This window comes from Papio anubis, chromosome 3 (genome assembly GCF_008728515.1).
Source record: "Papio anubis isolate 15944 chromosome 3, Panubis1.0, whole genome shotgun sequence".
In the NCBI taxonomy this organism is placed as follows: Eukaryota; Metazoa; Chordata; class Mammalia; order Primates; family Cercopithecidae; genus Papio; species Papio anubis.
The window spans coordinates 125,748,648-125,766,930 of record NC_044978.1 but is presented as its reverse complement, the minus strand read 5'-3'; the positions used below and the strand labels follow the sequence as shown (position 1 = coordinate 125,766,930).

The 18,283-nt window shown below is 40.9% G+C and overlaps 1 protein-coding gene across 2 annotated transcripts in view; it reads left to right on the top strand.

Moving 5' to 3' along the window:
• Positions 1 to 18,283, top strand: part of RASGEF1B (RasGEF domain family member 1B) — a 614,418-nt gene that overhangs the window by 199,093 nt on the left and 397,042 nt on the right. The gene's annotated exons all lie outside the window — the stretch shown is intronic.

Below are 18,283 nucleotides of genomic sequence, written 5' to 3'. Positions count from 1 at the left end.
TCTCTGAGAGGTGAATTGCTTCTCCAGAGAGTAAATGGTGCTCTGCAAGAGACAGCATGGGGTGTGTCAAACTCATGTAGGGCATTTGGATCCCCTTAGTCTTCTAGTAGACCACTTTAGGAGACAGTTTTCAAAATGCCTTGAATTGAAACAAACATCTCCCATCCCCCAACCAAAAAAAAAAAAAAAAAAAAAACCCAAGAAATATTTCCTCCAAGTCTCTTTCTTACAGAAAGCGAGTTTATCAGCTCTATGTTATGGTTTCTATTAGAGTCCATAAGTGTCCTGAAGATCCAGGCTGTAGGCGAGATGCAGTTGATAGGAAACACTTGGTCAATGTCCCTTTACTTGCCAAGGGGCAAGGTTGAGAAATGAAAGCAACTTCCTTTCGTACGTCTTCTTTGCTTTGACAGTCCTCTGTGTGCAAATGGCACTCACTGGTAAATACAAGAAGGGCAGAGAGAGAAGAAAATAGCTTGCTGATTATCACTGTGTTTGCATAGGCCAGAGGTACCTAAATTTCAATTCCCAGCAACTCTCAGAAACTGCTGAAATGCATCGCCTTTTAATTCCCTACCTCATATCCTGAAGGGCATTTCTTGTCTACAGGATGTACTTATGTTTTCCATTTTCAATTCTCCTTTTACAAGTTCCCCTCATTTGTAAATCTAAAAACAAAACATTAGCAATCTGTCAGAGGTTCTGTTCCATTCATTTGTCTAGGGATTTATTATCGAAATACTTTTTATATCAGCAACTTAGAATCTTATGATGATAAATATTCTGTTGTCCCATTTCACGATGATTTCTCAAATAGTGGGCATATGATTACAACATGTACAGGAAATAATAGCTAAAAATTCGAGATCACTAAGGCGTGAGTTGATTACCATTGTTTAAAATTTCTTTGTCTTAAAGATGATACTATATATGCTGAAGCAATTTTGAAATGACATATTTAACTTTCAATCTCTTAAGGGATATAATGACTCTATTATGTGTTATCTGGTTGAAAAGCATTAAATGAAAACTATTTGCACCTATTCAGAGCCATCCATCCGTCGTCAAAGTGATCACTCTGGGAAGGAAGGCCAAGTGACAAGCCATGAGGCTTTTTATTTTATTTCAAATTCTTGGACATTCCAATGTGAAACCAATGAGAGTATGGGTGTACGGGGCAAAATGTAAGACCAAAGTCACCCAATATCTTTCTGAATACTAAAATTAGGGACCTCTTTCAGTTCTTATGTGGTTTCTTAGTTGCATCTCACTCATTTGTTTAATCATTTATCCCTTCAATCGTTCTACAAATATGTATTGAACACTGGCTATATGTCATGTACTATGCCAAGTACAGAGGATACGCTGTCAATATGACAGAGTCCCTGTCTTTGAGGAACTAATATTCTATGAGAGTTACAGGTAAGTAGACAGTTAAATGTATGGTGATAAGCACTATGATAGGGCTAAGTATGATGTGGTGGGAGGAGATGGAAGATTTTAGTCCTGATTTGGGAGACTGGGAGGGATTGTTTCTGCAAGTACTCTCCTAGGCTTGTTCTTTGATAACATTCTCGTCTGGTTCTTCCTACTCCTCCGACTACCTTTTCTCAATTTCCTTGGCTGGCTCTTTCTCATCATCTTAATAAATGTCAGGGTTTTCTCGGGCTTCCTTCAGTTCCTTATTTCTTATCATTAAGCACTTTCCTAGGCATTCTCAGTCATATCTGTGGCTTTGACTATCCTTATACATGGTGCCTAACCATATCTCTAATCAGCCTTACACTATTAAACTAGTGATTCATTCATTATTTTATCAAACAGCCATTGGCTATATATAATGCATCTGGAGTGTCAGAGATGAATAAAGTTGCCTTCATTAGCACTCACTGAGTTTTCAGTCTAGCTAGCAAGAACTGCGTAAGATATTACAAAATACATGAGAATAAAGGACTTTAGGAACACGGAGGGAAACTACTAACTACCTACCCTTGGGGAAAATGAGAGAAATATTTTCGGAGGGAAGTGGCCCTTGACCAGTTGATTAGGGGAAGGGATTTTTAGGCAGAGGAAATACAACAGTATGTGCAAGGACTTGGCAGTCTCCTTGGCTTGTCCAGATAACAATCTACGGGTTTGTGGCTAGTTTATAGGATTCTTACACGGTAAGGATCTAGTGTAAGAATATAGCCTGACAAAATAAGATGTAGTCAGATTGTCAACAGACACCATTCTTGGATGCAAGTACAGTAGGCACTGTGGAGCCGGCAGAGATCATTAAACTGGCAAATTGCAGAATCCCATTGGGTTTAGGTAGACATTGTGGTAGGAATGTAGAGGAGGGACTGGTAGCATGGAAATCTGGTAGAAAATGAAATAGGAGGTGACTAGGGTCTGAACTAAGGCAGTGGCGAGGGCAATGAGAAAAGGAAGCTTTATGATTTGAGAGTCTTCTATAGTAGCATCAATAGGATGTGATTTGAGAGAAAGGTAAGGAAGGGAGAAGAGTCAAAAAAGACCCTGTGGTTGAAAGAGTGAATACATGGTCTCACCATTAACCAAGATATGAGCAATTGGAGACAGATTTGGAGTAGAGGACTATGATATGTTCAGTTCTGGACAAGTTGACTTATAGATGCTTATGGGACATTTGAATGGAGATATGTAATAGGCAATTAGAAATAATGAATTTGAAGCTTGGGAGGGGGACCAGGGATGGACAAACACATTTAAAATGAATATCATTTAGTTAGTAGTTGAAGCCATAAAAGTGGTGGGTTATGTTTATGTTCAACAAATCTTTAGAAATATCTACTATTTAAATATCTTTTAAAAATATCAATACATTTTAAAAAATCTATAGCTGTTGTGTCATTTAGAGTAGCAAGGTATGGCCCGGTGTGGTGGCTCACGCTTGTAATCCTGGCACTTAGGGAGGCTGATGTGGGCAGATCACTTGAGTCCAGGAATTCCAGACTAGCCTGGGCAACATGGCAAAACCCAATTGCTACAAAAAATACAAACAAATTAGCTGGATGTGGTGGTATACGCCTATAGTCCAACTACTTGGGAGGCTGTGGTGGGAGGATCACCTGAGCCCAGGGAGGCCGAGGCTGCAGTGAGCTGTGATCGTGCCACTGGACTCCATCCTGAATGACAGAGTGAGACCCAGTCTCAAAAAGAATAAAACAGAAAGTAGAATAGGAGAAGCATGGCTTATGGCATGGTCACTGCTTCCAAAGAGTTCTCCTGAGACAAGGAACATAATAAATGCAATATAAAATGAAAAAGGTTATTATAGAAGTGTGTACAAGTATAGAATTGGCACAAAGAGAAAGGAGATCACAGGAAGGATGGGGTAGACAGGGCAGAGAAAAGAGAAGAAAACCAAAACAGAACTTAGTCAAACTTCTCAAAGAATTAGCCTCACAGCTTCATCATCTCTTGAAGGCACACATATATCTCATTCTTCTCTATTCTCCCAGCAGTACTCGGCCTAATCCTGGAACATGAATGCTCAGTATCGTTTGTTTAATAAATGGGCCCAGGGCAGTTGGTAAAGAATGAAAGACAAAAAAAAAAAAAAAAACCATGGGATTTCCTCAAGCCCCGGGGAACACGTGAATCATTTCTTGTTAGCCGTTAACTTGGAGAGCTTGTGCAGGTGGAACTCAAAATAAACCCCGAAGAAATGAAGATGCAGCAATTTAGAACGAGAATAAGGACTCCATCTGTCAGTGCTCTAATTATGAAATGTGTTTATGGCAAACCAGACCTTTTTATTTTTATTTCTGGTGTGCAGTAAAATTGTGTAGCCATCGATTTTCTGTCAAACCATCACTTAGAGAGTCTGAGATAATGCCACATCACTGTTCATTTACTAATGACAGTGCTGAGCTTTTAAACAGGAACCCATCATACTGGGCCTGGCAACCCCCATTCTTGTTGTTTAAATGATTTGTAATAGCTAGTAATTATGAAAATGTTTTTCTTCCTTGACCTTCTCCCTCCTTTCTTCCCCACCTGCCAAATTTGCAAGTTAGTATTTCATCAGCTGGGATTACAAATGAACATAGTTTGGTGGGTTTTTTTTTTTTTTTTTTTTTAAGATGGATCTATTTAGGTGTATGTTAATATGCAGAATTACTATGAAAAAGGAAAAGGAAGAAGACGTTGTGGTAAAATGCTTGTGATAAAATATATTCCCCCATCCCACTCCCCCACTCCAACAGCAAGGATCTTTCTTGGGGTTCAGCACTTTCAGCTTCATGGCCTGACTGGTCGTCTGTTTCATTCTCATCTTTCCTGAGAATTTTGAAGGAAGGAATCTTATCATCAAGCACACACAGCTAAGTTTGAGACTAATGCACGTTTTAACCCTACTCACACCCATCCCCACAAATAATTGCAATTATGGTATAATGTTTTTCATTGTTTTATCTAGTTGACATTTAGTTTTTCGAGTTAAAAAATGTTTTTTTTCCTGATTATATTCTATCTCTTGCTGCAGAAAAGATAATGGTTTCTGGAGGGTGAGCTTTTGGGAGCTCCTTGAGTGTTTTTCTCAATAATTCAAACTTGCGAGCATAACCACATGTGCATGTGTGTGCATGTATGTGTATGTGTGTGTATGTGTGGGTGTGTGTTGAAAATGATCATCTGCAGCACTTGTCTTTCCTCTCAGGCACTGCATGGTATTCACTGTATAAGTTATTCAGGTAGTTTAACCAGGAGCATGAGAATTTACCAGTATATACTAATTCAAAGATCAGGCCAGGCAAGGTGGTTTACACTGTAGTCCCAGCACTTTGGGAGGCTGAGGTGGGCAGGTCACTTGAGGTCAGGAGTTCAAAACCAGCCTAGTCAACATGGTGAAACCCCTTCTCTACTAAAAATACAAAAGTTAGCCTGGCGTGATAGCGAATACCTGTAATCCCAGCTACTTGAGAGGTTGGGGCATGAGAACTGCTTGAATCTGGCAGGTGAAAGTTGCAGTGAGCCAAGATCGCTCCACGGCACTCCTTCCTGGGAGACAGAATGAGACCTTGTCTCAAAAACAAAAAAAAAAAACACCCCCAAAAAACCCCACAAAGATCATTTGAGGAAGAGAAAGCCAATCCCTCCTCCCTGCTATCATCCAGTTGCTCTAGAGCCTGAGCCTGAGCTTTAAGTAAGTATGTAGCTGTTTCCTTGCTTCCCAAGCCAGCACTGTGTGCTTTAGTGGCACAGATAGATCCCTATAAATAGGCATTTGTGAACTCTGTAGGGTAAGTGTGGTTGGAGACAGAGATGTAGAAGATATTCAGAATTCTCAGAAATTCTTATTGTAAGAATCACTATTATTTATACAATACACATCACCTTAAATTCTTACAAAATACTCTAAAGTAGATGCTCTTGTTCCCGTTTTACAGATAGGGAGTTCAGGCTCAGAGAATTTCAATGATAAGCCCCAGTCCATATAACAAGGGGCAGAGCTGGGGTTGATCCATTTCCCTTCCATTAGGTTACCCTGTTTCCTAGAGGGAGTCCTTTGGCTCGCCCTCACTTTTATGTGAGCATCTTTGAGGAGGATGTCAAGTTGCTAAGAGACATTCGGTAACCATGGCTTTCTTCTCAGTTCTTTTGAAAGTAGGTGGTGATGATGTGCCAGGGTGGAGGGAATGGGGAAGGAGGTGACAGAGGATGAGACTCTGGAGAGAGTAGCAGCCAAGAGCTGGCTAAGGCTATGGATTTTCTCTGTTCACTTCAAACTTGAGTATGAAGAGTCAGGAACTGAGAATCAGGTCAATGCAACACTTCTGTGTACATCAAGGAAACACGCAGTATTAAGGATGAAGGGAAATTGGGATAATTAATTTGGAGAAAAATCCTTACTGTCTAAGAACTTATGACTGTGGTGGGTTACACCAGTAATTTGGAAGGAGCTACTCTCCTCAAGGGCATTAACTTTAGTTCCAGGGGGTCTATAACCCCATGTAGTGTTAGCAAATGATATTTCTTCCTGTGAACTATTTTCTTTATTCCGTGCTGCTTTCTTTGGCTTTACCTTGTGCCAGACCTGAAAATCTGGAGCCGTCTGCCCAAGTCCAGCCCCGTCCAGAGCACAGTGGCAGGGTTCCAATTCTTTACGGCAGTGAGTGTGAAGATATTTCTGCATGCAGGGTAATATTTATGGCTTTGTCAGCTGTTGGCGCCAAAGACATGAGCTCGAGATGGTCAAAGAAACTTTAGTGGATGGAAGATGAATGTTTATTTAGAATGATGATCTCAGGACCCAAGTTACAGTGTAGCTCTGGGAAGTAGTCCCCTTCTAGTCCAGAACATTGCCTGAGAGAAGGAATTTTTGGTTCAGCAGTATCCAAGGGTCAAATGTGACCGAAGAGACTGACCATTTGCCTTTAGAGTTGCTGTTTACCTCAGAAGGCCTTCTGGCTGCTCACACTTTTGTGTGTGGTATGCATCATCTCCTCTTTACTGATTCCATCTGAAGATGTGGTGATTGACAGGCTTATGTGTTTGTTTCCACCCCCATGCTGACTCCATGACTCAGAATCGATTGATCATCACCCTGGCCTTAGTGTTAATTTTTATTAGATCTTTCAAGTTTTCAATACTATTACTTTATACAATGTATTTAAAACTTATGATGTTTGTCTCATCCTCATAATAAACTTCCAGGTGGGCAGAAAAAAAATTATGCTCCTTTGAAGACCAAGTGTGGTGATTCAATCAAATTTATGAGAATAATTGGTGGAACCAGGACTATAGCAAGGTTTTTCTGATTCCTAAATCTGTATCCAGGGGTAGACAAATTATAATTTGCAGGTCAAATCTGGCTGATTGCCTGTTTTTTTGTTTTTTGTTTTTTTGTTTTTTTTAATGGTCTGTGAGCTAGGAGTGGTTTTCTCATTTTTAAATAGTTGTAAAAAAAAAACAAACAAAAAAGTGCATAATATTTCATGACACATGAAAATTAAGTGAAATTCAAATTTCAATGTCTGTAAGGCTTTATCGGGACATGGCCAAGCTTATTCATTCACATATTGTCTATACCCTCTTTCAAGCTACAGTGACAGAGTTGAATAGTTGTCATAGAGACCTTATGGACCTCAAAGCCTAAAATATTTGCTATCTGGCCCTTTACAGTGAAAGTTTACCAACCACTGAAACAGAAGATCAATAGAGGCCCCAGTATATACTCCCTGTATTACTTTGCTAGGACGGCTGGAAAATGTTTCTTGTTTGTTTGTTTGTTTCTGTTTGTTTTTTGAAATGGAGTCTTGCTCTGTCGCCCAGGCTAGAGTACAGTGGTGCGATCTCAGCTCACTGCAACCTCTGCCTCCCGGGTTCAAGCAATCCTCCTTCCTCAGCCTCCCAAGTAGCTGGGATTACAGACCTGTGCCACCACACCCAGCTACTTTTTGTATTTTTAGTAGAGATGAGGTTTCACCATGTTGCCCAGGCTGCTCTTGAACTCTTGATCTCAGGTGATCCACCCGTTTTGGCCTCCCAAAGTGCTGGAATTGCAGGCGTGTGCCACTGTGCCTGGCTATTTTGTTTTGTTTTTGATTGACTCTTGCCCTGTTGCCCAGGGTGGAGTACAGTGGCATGATCTTGGCTCACTGCAACCTCTGTCTCCCGGGTTCAAACAATTCTCCTACCTCAGCCTCCTGAGTAGCTGGGATTACAAGTGCCCACCACCATGGCTGGCTAATTTTTGTATTTTTAGTAGAGACAGGGTTTCACCATGTTGGCCAGGCTGGTCTTGAACTCCTGACGTCAGGTAATTGGCCCGCCTCAGCCTCCCAAAGTGCTGGGATTACAGACGTGAGCCACTGTACCCAGCCTGGAATGCTGGAAAATGTACGCAAACTGGGTGGCTTAAAATACCAGAAACTTACCATCTCATGGTTCTGGGGTCTAAATGTCCAAAATCAAGGTGCCAGCAGGGATGGGCTTTCTCTGCGACCCTGGGCAGAATTCTTCCTTACCTTGTGCTGGCTCCTGGTGGTGGCCACAATCCTTGGCCTTCTTTGTTTGTAGGTGCATCTCTCCAATCTCTACTTCTGTCCTCACGTGGCTGTCTTCACCTCATTTGCCCTCTGTGTGTGTCTGTCTTCAAATTCCCCCTTTTTGTAAGGATGCCAGTGTTATTGGATTAGTACTCACTCTAATTAGTTCATCTTAACTGGGTCCTCTGCCAAGATCCTATTTCTAAATGAGGTCACATTCACAGGTACCAGGGGTTAGGACATCAACATCTCTTTTTTAGGGGATACAATTCAACTCATAAGACTCTTCCCACAGTAGCACGTTGTCCCCTTGTTATCATTTATCATTTGTCTTTTCCTGCCTTCCTCCCTCTGTTCCTCCTTTCCCCTTCTCACTTTCTCCTTCCTCTTGCCTCCCTTGCCCTATTCACTATATATTTGACAAATATTTATGACATCCCTACTGTGTTCTCATTCTTATGCCCAACACTGTGCTCACGTTTAGGGTAGAAAGATGACTAACAGTTGGTCTCTGGTCCTGGTGAGCTTACAGTGCAATGCATAAGATAAATCACCTGTGGTGAGTTTTGTAAAAGGGGTTTGTATAAAGTACAGTGGAAATTTGAAGGGATCTTAAAGATTTAAATTCCTAAATATTGAAAAATAGTATTTTGAAATCATTGACAGTTCCTATTATTTAATGTACCACAGCTGTGACTTAAAAATTATAGATGCTAATATACATTGAATTTTAATTTTTATAGATTTAGGGAGTACAAGTGCAGTTTTCTTAAATGGACGTATTGCACAGTGGTGAAGTATGGGGTTTTATTGTGTACCCATCCCCCAAATAGTGTACATTGTACCAATAGGTAGTATTTCATCCTTTAGCCCCCTCCCTCCCTCCCCACACTCCCTTGCACCTTTTGGAGTCTCCATTGTCTATTATTTCACTCTGTATGTCCGTGTGTACACATTGTTTAGCTCCCACTTATAAGTGAGAACATGTAGTTTTTGACTTTCTGTTTCTGAGTCATTTCACTTAGGATAATGGCTTCCAGTTCCAGTATAGAGTTGCCTTACCATTCTTTTTTTTTTTTTTTTTTTTTTTTAAGAAGGAGTCTTGCCCTGTCACTCAGGCTGGAGTGCAGTGGCGCAATCTCAGCTCACTGCAACCTCTGCCTCCTAGGTTCAAGCGATTCTCCTGCCTCAGCCTCCCGAGTAGCTGGGACTACAGGAGCCCACCACCATGCCCGGCTAATTTTTATATTTTTAGTAGAGACGGGGTTTCACCATATTGGCCAGGGTGGGCTCGAACTCCAGACCTCGTGATCCGCCTGCCTCGGCCTCCCAAAGTGCTGGGATTACAGGCATGAGCCACCTCGCTCAGCGCCTTACTATTCTTTTAAAGTCAAAATGTATAGAAATGTTCCACTTCTCTGCTTCAGTTCTTTCAACCCTTCTTCCTTATAGCATTTACAATGTCAGGTTCGGATACCCAGCAAGCCTGAGTAGAGGCCTTGTGCCTGGTTTGTTGTGTTAATGTTGATGGCTTTAGAGAGACTTGGTCTGCAGCTTTGTGGGACGGAGCCCGTCACCATTCAGTGCTTTTTGTCCAAATATGTTGCTTTTTGTTGTGTCTTCTTTGAGGCTCTTTGTTGCTCTGCTCTCTGCTCCTGGCACTAATTGGCCACATTCAAACACTGTTGTGAAGTGCATGAAATGTGTTTTGACAGCTTCTCGTCCCCTAGCGCCAGAGCTTAGTGTCCTGCTGGACTTTCAGGAACCTCCTTGCCAGGGTCAGAGGCACATATTAGCTAAGAAAATTTGGGCAAGTCACTTAATCTCTCTGTTTCTTAGTGTCCTAAAATGAGATTAATAACTACTTTATAGGATTGTTTGGAAGTTCAAGTTTAACAACATGTGTCTGGCTGGGCGCGGTGGCTCAGGTCTATAATCCCAGCACTTTGGGAGGCCGAGGTGGGCTGATCACCTGAGGTCAGGAGTTTGAGATCAGCCTGGGCAACATGGTGAAACCCCTTCTCTGTTAAAAATACAAAAATTAGCCTGGCATGGTAGTGGGTGCTTGTAATTCCAGCTACTCAGGATGCTGAGGCAGGATAATCACTTGAACCCGGGAGGTGGAGGTTGCAGTGAACCAAGATCACACCATTGCACTCCAGCCTGGGTGACGAGAGCAAGACTCCATCTCAAAAAACAAAACAAAACAAAACAAAACAAAACAAACAAACAAAAACAACAAAAACAAACAAACAAAAAAAACCAGAAACAAGCAAACAAAAAAAACCGTGTGTCACGGGACTTTAGAAATGGAAAGTATTATATAAATGATAAATGTCAGGAGGTATTAGGATTGTTACTAATTCAAATTATGCTCTGGAAATTCCAGAGACATTTTCTTCTTTTGTGAGGCATAGTTATCATTGGTGTTAACTTGCTTTGGGTATAGCTTAGACTACTGGTTCTCAAAGTAAGGTTCCAGGACTGGGAGCATCAGCTGTACCTAGAAATGTGTTAGAAATGCAAATCCTTTGGCTTCACTGCATCCCTTCTAAGCTGGAACCTCTGGAGGAGGGGCTTAGCAATCTGTGGTTTAATAAGCTCTCCAGGTGATTCTTATGCCTCTGAAGTTTGAGCTCCTTTGGCTTTAAGCTGTGCCCAGCTGGATATAGGTAGGCTCTGATGTGCTGATGTTTTTCCACCTGAGCTTCCTTTCGCATATGGAAGGGATTCTGTAGGCATAAATGTGTGCCCCGAAGATTGAGCTGTCACAACATGCCTGCCACTGATGTTTGCCATTTTTCAGCATAGGAACAGATCCTAGGATCGCAGGTTCTTGAAGCACTGCCTTTGCTAAACACAAATGAATCAGGGATTTTGGTAGGGGTCCAGAGAGGGGGTTTTAAGGTGCTCCCTGAGTGAGAAAATACCAGTTGGATGAGATGACTGGTAAACTATTCTGTGAAATTCTGTAGAGCTGCTCTGAGCTTGGTTCCTGTTCTGGCTACTTCTGAATGCCAGGTTTTTATCTTTTTTCTAACATCCTTAGTCTTCCTCACATGAACACCCATCTATTAATCAGACTGGGGCCTGCTCCTTCTCTGCCAGGTCTGAGAAAAAGGCGGGTGTTCACTGCGCACCCTGTATTTCCCATCATGCCCCTGGATTGCAGCCATGCCATGTCTGTTATGATAGGCGGACAATAGTTACATGGGTAAAGTGAAAACCAGAGCAGTACATTTAATGAAGGTGGAAAAGGTGAAGTCGTGGGAAAAACACTGGGGGGATCATGGTACTGTCATGTTGATTCACAAGGGAAGAGGCACGTGGTAGGTATTCAATAGATGGGTATTGGATGAATGAATGAGGAATGAATTTGGAGTTTGGGGAGTTAACCAAGCTACTTAACTTCTGAGCATCTATCTTATCCCAGATGAACAGACATTATGCCTTGATTGAATGAACTATTAGATATGTTTAGTTTTAAATGCAGACATAAATAGATTTGATCTTTCAGTAGTCTGAATTTCCTCCCATCAGCTTTCCCTTAATTATCCACAAGTGTTCCAAGCCTTCATTAGCTAAATAGGATGCAGATGATGGTCATTAGTCTGGGATATAAATCCTGCTGGCACATTCAATGGCTTTTCACTTGGTTAATTGAAATTTTCAGTATTCATGGACTACAAGAAAACACTGTAATTTTATCATTTATTTGGTGGTATGTTTTTTCCTTTGGCTGATGTTTTATAATTATGCAGTTTTTAAAAAAGAATGTGAATGCCATACTTTGCCTGGAGGGAACACCACTGTATCCAGTGTATATTTATCAATACTAGTCTACTAAAGCAATGAAGACCTAATGGAAATTCATATTTTGTCTAGAAATCCTAGAATTGGCTGGCTAAACTGTCTAAGAAGGCATCCAAGTAGTGTGCACTTTGGGAACTCATTGATTCAAGTGTAAGAGACTTCCAAATTGTTAGTAATGTGATAGGTCTAGTCTTGACATCTACCAATGAGTAAGAAATCATCCATTGTGTCTGTGAGGTGCAAGTCACAGGTATCAAATGGAGATGCTTTATGGAGACATCATTCCTGTAAACGGCTCTTAGCTTTCAACTGTATTTGACCATTCATCAAACCTACCTGGCCTCTGTCTGGGGGTATCTGGCTGAGAGTGAGAACCACATCCAAACACAGATACATACATATATAAAGGAACAAATAGTACCCGAAATAAAATTTCGTAATATTGCTATCTTAGAGATTCAATTTCTGAATTTCTTAATTTTATAATTCAGTACTTAAGCAATTCTCTTGCACATGACTGTTCCAATTTAATGAAGTGTCAGATGTTTGCTGTTTTAAAAATGTAAATCTTAGTTACAAGCATTACATAACAGAAATGGACACAGTAGAGATAGATTTATTTCTGTTTCTCTAAATTAAATTTAATAGGAATTAACAGCATTGTAAAATCTTTCAGAGGTAAACTCTCCCTTGAAAAAAGGAGTATAGGACATATGGATTTGGCTGGTTGTGGTGGCTCACACCTGCAGTCAAAAGTGCTCAGCACTTTGGCAGACTGAGGTGAGAGGATCACTTGGCCCAGGAGTTGGAGACCAGCCTGGGCAACATATTGAGACACCATCTCTACAAAAAATTAAAAAAAAATTAGCCAGGCATGGTGGTGCATGCCTCTGGTCCCAGCTACTTGGGAGGCTAAGGTGGGAGGACTGCTTGAGCTCGAGAGATCAAGGCTGCGGTGAGTCATGATTGAGCCACTGCACTTCATTCTGGGTGACAGAATGAGACTCTATCTCAAAATAAAAGATAAATTAATTTTTAGAAAGAATATTTGAGATCTGTTTTCAGTGCTCAATCACTTTGCAAAACCATTTCCACCAGGGAGAATTGGGTAAGCAACACACCTTCTGGAAGCGTCTTTTTGTAGGCTGGACTAAATGAGCCACCAATTACTGATCTCCTATGTGTGGGCTTTCTGTCCAAGGACTTATTAGGGACTTTTTTTTTTTTTTTTTTTAAATCCCAGTTCACTTTTCCTTTTAGGTCAGTTTTCCCTTTCTGCCCACTTGGAATATTTCTACAAACAGTTATTAATGTTAATTTACGGAAGATATGTTGAAGTACCTGTCTTCCAAATTAACCACTAATGTGTGTCAAAGTCAAATGTAAAGGCATTTTAGAAGTTATGCTTTTGTGAATCACCCATTGTGATGGTTAACTTTACATGTCAACTTAACTGGGCTAAGGGATGCCCTGGCAGCTGGTAAAACATTATTTCTAGCTATATCTGTGAAGTTGTTTCTGGAAGAGATGAACATTTGAATCGGAAGATTGAGTGAAGATCTGCCCTCACCAAGGTAGGTGGGCATCATCCAATCCATTGAAGGCCCAAATAGAACACAAATGCAAAGGAAGGCGGAATTGGTTTCTGTTTGGGCTTGGACATCCATCTTCTCCAACCCTCAGACATTGGAGCTCCTGATTCTTGGGCCTTCAGATTTATGCTGGTGGCTTCCCTCCCTCTGCCTCTGGGTTCTCAGGCCTCCAGGCTGAGGCTGAGTTATACCACTGGCTTCCCTGCGTCTCCAGCCTGCAGATGGCACATTGTGGGACTTCTCAGCTGCCATGATCACACAAACTGAGTCTCATAAGAAATCTCCTCTTGTATATCTATATATATTTTATTGGTTCTGTTTCTCTGGAAAACCCAAATTCATCTGTGAAATTCTCTTTCCTTCTGTAGATAATCAGGAGCTGACCATGTTATTTAGTCAGATATGCTCTTTTATCAGAGGATGAAGAAAAGAACTAAGCAGTTTGCTCACTGATTTCCAAACAATGTGTCTGATAAAATCAGGTCAATTTTCTTCAAATTGGACAAGGCTCTCATGACCTAAAAGGAAATGAATATGGGTTTCTTCATTTCATAGCAAAGAATTCAAGACCCCAAGGCCAGCGATCCACTTTAAGCTCACAAGGAGGTCTGTTAAGAAGGGACAAGAATTAGGCCCTAGACTCCTGAGCAAATTTGCTTTTCTGTCCAAAGGCTGTATCATAAAAGACCAGCAAACTTTTAACTATAATATGGGCTCATGTTCAACTAGAGTCAATCAGCCACAGCCAGGATCTGCCCTTGGTAAAAGTGTGTCAAAGTAAAGTAGATTGTAGTAGACTTGGCAATGCTGTGCACAGAGCTCCCTGCTGCCAGGAGTTCAGCCAGCTGACTGCCCTCAGCTGTCAGTCCTCCCAGGAAATTGCCCTTGGCTGGAAACAGTCATGTTGCCCAGGATCATGCTGCCTTCCCAGGGCAGACCTCTGTCTCACGCCAGCTTGGGATGAGTTTACCCCACTTCTGAGCTCTCCATTTTGTTGGATGAGATCTTTGTTGAGTCTGCACCATGGTCCAACTTCTTTATCTTCTCCATCCCACATCCTTCCCTATCTTCCTATAAGCGGTGATCTCAGGAACACTTCCTAATAAAGCTTCTGCTTGCTAATTTCCATCTCACAGTCTGCTTTTTAGGGAACCTAGCCAGTGACCTGTGTCTTTAGATTGCTTACCATCACTATGAATGTCCAATATCCTCATGACTTAAGTCTTCATTTCTCTCCTATCAAAATCTGCTTTTGAAATTATTTAAAAAACAGGCCGGGTGTGGTGGCTCACACCTGTAATCTCAGCACTTGGGGAGGCCTAGGTGGGCAGATCACCCGAGGTTAGGAGTTTGAGACCAGCCTGTCCAACATGGCGAAACCCATCTCTACTAAAAATACAAAAATTAGCTGGGTGTGGTGGTGGGCTCCTGTAGTCCCAGCTACTCGGGAGGCTGAGGCAGGAGAATCACTTGAACCCAGGAGGTGGAGGTTGCAGTGAGCCAAGATCATGGCACTGTACTCCAGCCTGGGCGACAGAGTGAGACTCTGTCTCAAAAAAAAAAAAAAAAAAAAAAAATTATTAAAAAAAAACAGCCCAAAACTTCAAGGTATAACAATATGCTTTTGGAAGGCATCTGATAAACTCATTCCCTGTCAGGTGTAATAGACCAATGAACTATAATTACATGAAGTGTCCAATTTTCCCTTCTACAGTGACCTCCCCCCCAATACCCTAACATCCCTCATGAGTTTGTTTATTATGAGTCAAAGCCTTATGCTAAAAACAGAGCTCTAATAAGTGAAATTTCAGGTATTAGTATATAAATGGTCAAAAGAGAGCTCTTACCTATCTAAGTTCTTTTTGGGAAATTGCTAAAACTGTCCATGTATAATACTGTTCACTTCATGCTGGTCACCCCACTAACAAGGTTAGGAGTCGATGCTCTAAAAAAGTCACGGTGCTTTATTGTGCTTGTGCTCCTGTGACAAACCCAGCATCATGCCAACTTTGGTGGAGGTGACTCATTAGGAATTTCCTCTTTAGTAGAAAAATATTGATACAATCATCAAGAAAGTCACAGCATGGTCAAGTCACTGTGTTTTGAGTCTTTCATTTTCAGTAATTAAAGTGAACGTGTTATCAGAAGGTTTATAAAGCCCACCCAAAGTCACAATAGCTGCAATTAGTAAACTGAAATGCCAGTTAAAGTCTTTTGAAGCAGAGAATGAAATGAGACTGACCAAGCGTATACGTAAACTCCCCTTAGAAAATGGCTAAAGTAAGGAGATGGACTCTCATTGACCCGTGTCACCCCTCTTTCACACTCATTCCAAGTTTGAGATTTTGCATACGTTTGCCCTTTGGCTAAAGTGTTTCCTTTGTACAAATACAACATTTAAAATTACTTATGTGTGTGTGTGTGTGTGTGTGTGTGTGTGTGTGTGTGTATATATGTGTGTGTGTGTGTGTGTGTGTGTGTGTATATATGTTTTACTGAAGCTAATTTCACCCATCTCTGACTCTAAATTTTCCTCCAAACATGTTTCTTAGGTCACCTGAGACTGTTCTCAAAGGTTGAATGGTATTGTTTAATTGAAGATCATCTCCCCTGGGGCTATGGCACTAATGTCCATATTCTTAGAGATGTTACTTAATTTACTGTCCCCAGGGTGGCAGTGCTCGTGTATCTTAAGCTTACTTAAAAATGCAGTTATGGTCTCTTGAGTTGCCCCTACATGGACTCTTCAGTAGCTGGAGATTGCGTCCTCCCTATGTTCTGAGTCCCATTTCAGACAGAGAATGAAACTTGAATTCAGGGTTGAGAAGAGAAATTTTCACTACCGGACTTACATTTCCTGGAAAAAATTTTTAGTTGTATTAGCCAGGGAATCAGGGTCATTTCTATAGCCCCTTTAGGGTTTAGTCCAGTTTTCTCAAATGTGGGCAGTTTTTCCCCCTAGAGAACATTTAGCCATGTCTGGGGACGTTTTTGTTTGTCATGACTGAGGTAAGTGGACATTGTCAGTAGCATCTGGTGGGTAGAGGCCACACATGCTACACAACCCCCTCCAGTGCACAACCGTGTGTCCCCACATGCCCTCAAAACAAAGAGTTATCTAGTACAAAAACATTCACAGGGCCATCACTGAAAAAGCCTGGCTTAGGCAAACCAAGCAGATCATAGACAACAGCTTTATGCTAAGTAGAAGATGTGTTTTACCACAATTTAGAAGTCTTTTATCTCTCTTCTTTCCTATGTCCCTGAGCTTCACTTTATAATAGTGTTTCGTGTGCGGCTGCTTTTCCAGCACGGTGCTTTCAAAGAAGTGTTTTGGGATAAGGACTGCAGTTTTGCCAGATGTTATTTTCTGTTGCATCTACTCAGTACATATTTATTGGTTATCTTCTTTGTGCCAGGCACTGGTCTAGGTAATGGGACTACTGCAATGACCAAGTTTCAGTGTGTCTTTACCTTCTTGGAGCGGAAATCTGGGAATCAACGTTGAGTCCTCCCTCAGGACACAGTGCTCATGTGTACAAATGAGTAAACATGATGAAAAGTCATGAGGAAGAGATCTGATGGGAAGATTGTTGGTGGGGTGGTTCACAATAGCATGTGGAGAGCTGCCTGGTTCTTTGACTTTTCTCTCTGTCCTGCCCTAATCTTTGAACAGCCAGCAAGAACACTATTTCTTACATCCCCATGCAATACAGAAATGAGAGAAACTAAGATATACCTGGCAGCACAAAGAGCAAAAGGAGATGGTATTTGCAGGGCTATGCCTGTCCTTTCACCACCTGCTACAGTGTTTCAGGGCTGAAATTAGGTCAACAGCATAGATCATGGTAACAGGAACGCGTCACGTGCCCTCATTCTCTTTGAGCGAAGATGACTGCTCCTCTGTGGAAACCATTTTCTTCTTTTTTAATTTTTTGACAATTCTGCTATTTGTGCCTGTTGTTTGCGAACTTTTCTTTTTGTCCTTTTTATCTTTTGCCTTTCCTCTTTTCTTCTGCCACCAGAATTCATCCCTTCTTTCTGTTTTCCCTTTTTAATTCAAACTTCCCCAGTAACATTTATCCCTTCCCTCTCAAATGAAATAAAAATGGCCAGCAAGCCAAACTTGGAGATTCCATCTAACCTCAACCTTGAACTAATTTTTTTTATTAAAGATGCGTTTTTGTATGTGTATTCACATTCTGTCTGTTCTGTCCTTTAATACTGCATGTTGTTTTGACCCAGAATATGTGCTGACTTAGATCCTTAGCTTTCTTACATGCTTACTGCAAAACAAACAAACAAAAACCAAAGCAAACCAAAACCTTAGGTAAGGAGTTAAATATTTTTATGATGTTATATGAGCAGAGAGTAGGAGACAGTTTATATACACTAGATTTTCCAGCCCTATACAAGCATGTTTATTGTAGCATACTTTGTAATGGCAAACAAAACAAGAAATAGCAACAATGAAAGAGCCAAAACCTGTTGATAAATAAAGGAAAGCATAAAAGTATGATTTATTCATATTATGAAATGTTATATAGGTATTAAGAAGAATAAGTTAATCTACATGGGCTGACCTGGAAAGATGTTGATTATATATTCTTAATTAAGATGCTATGATCATAAGAACAAGACTTCTATATAGTATGTGCAGACTTATTTGCATGGGAGTAGAGAAAGTGTGGAAGGATGAATACAAATTTGTATTATTGATGACCTCAGAAGGGTAGGGTATAAAAGAGACTAACTCATTAAGAATAAATATTAGTCTTATAATTAAAAAAATATAGAAAAGGTTTACTGAAAATAATCTCAATACTGTTTGTATGGCTGACCATAGCTGTGTGTTTATTCATA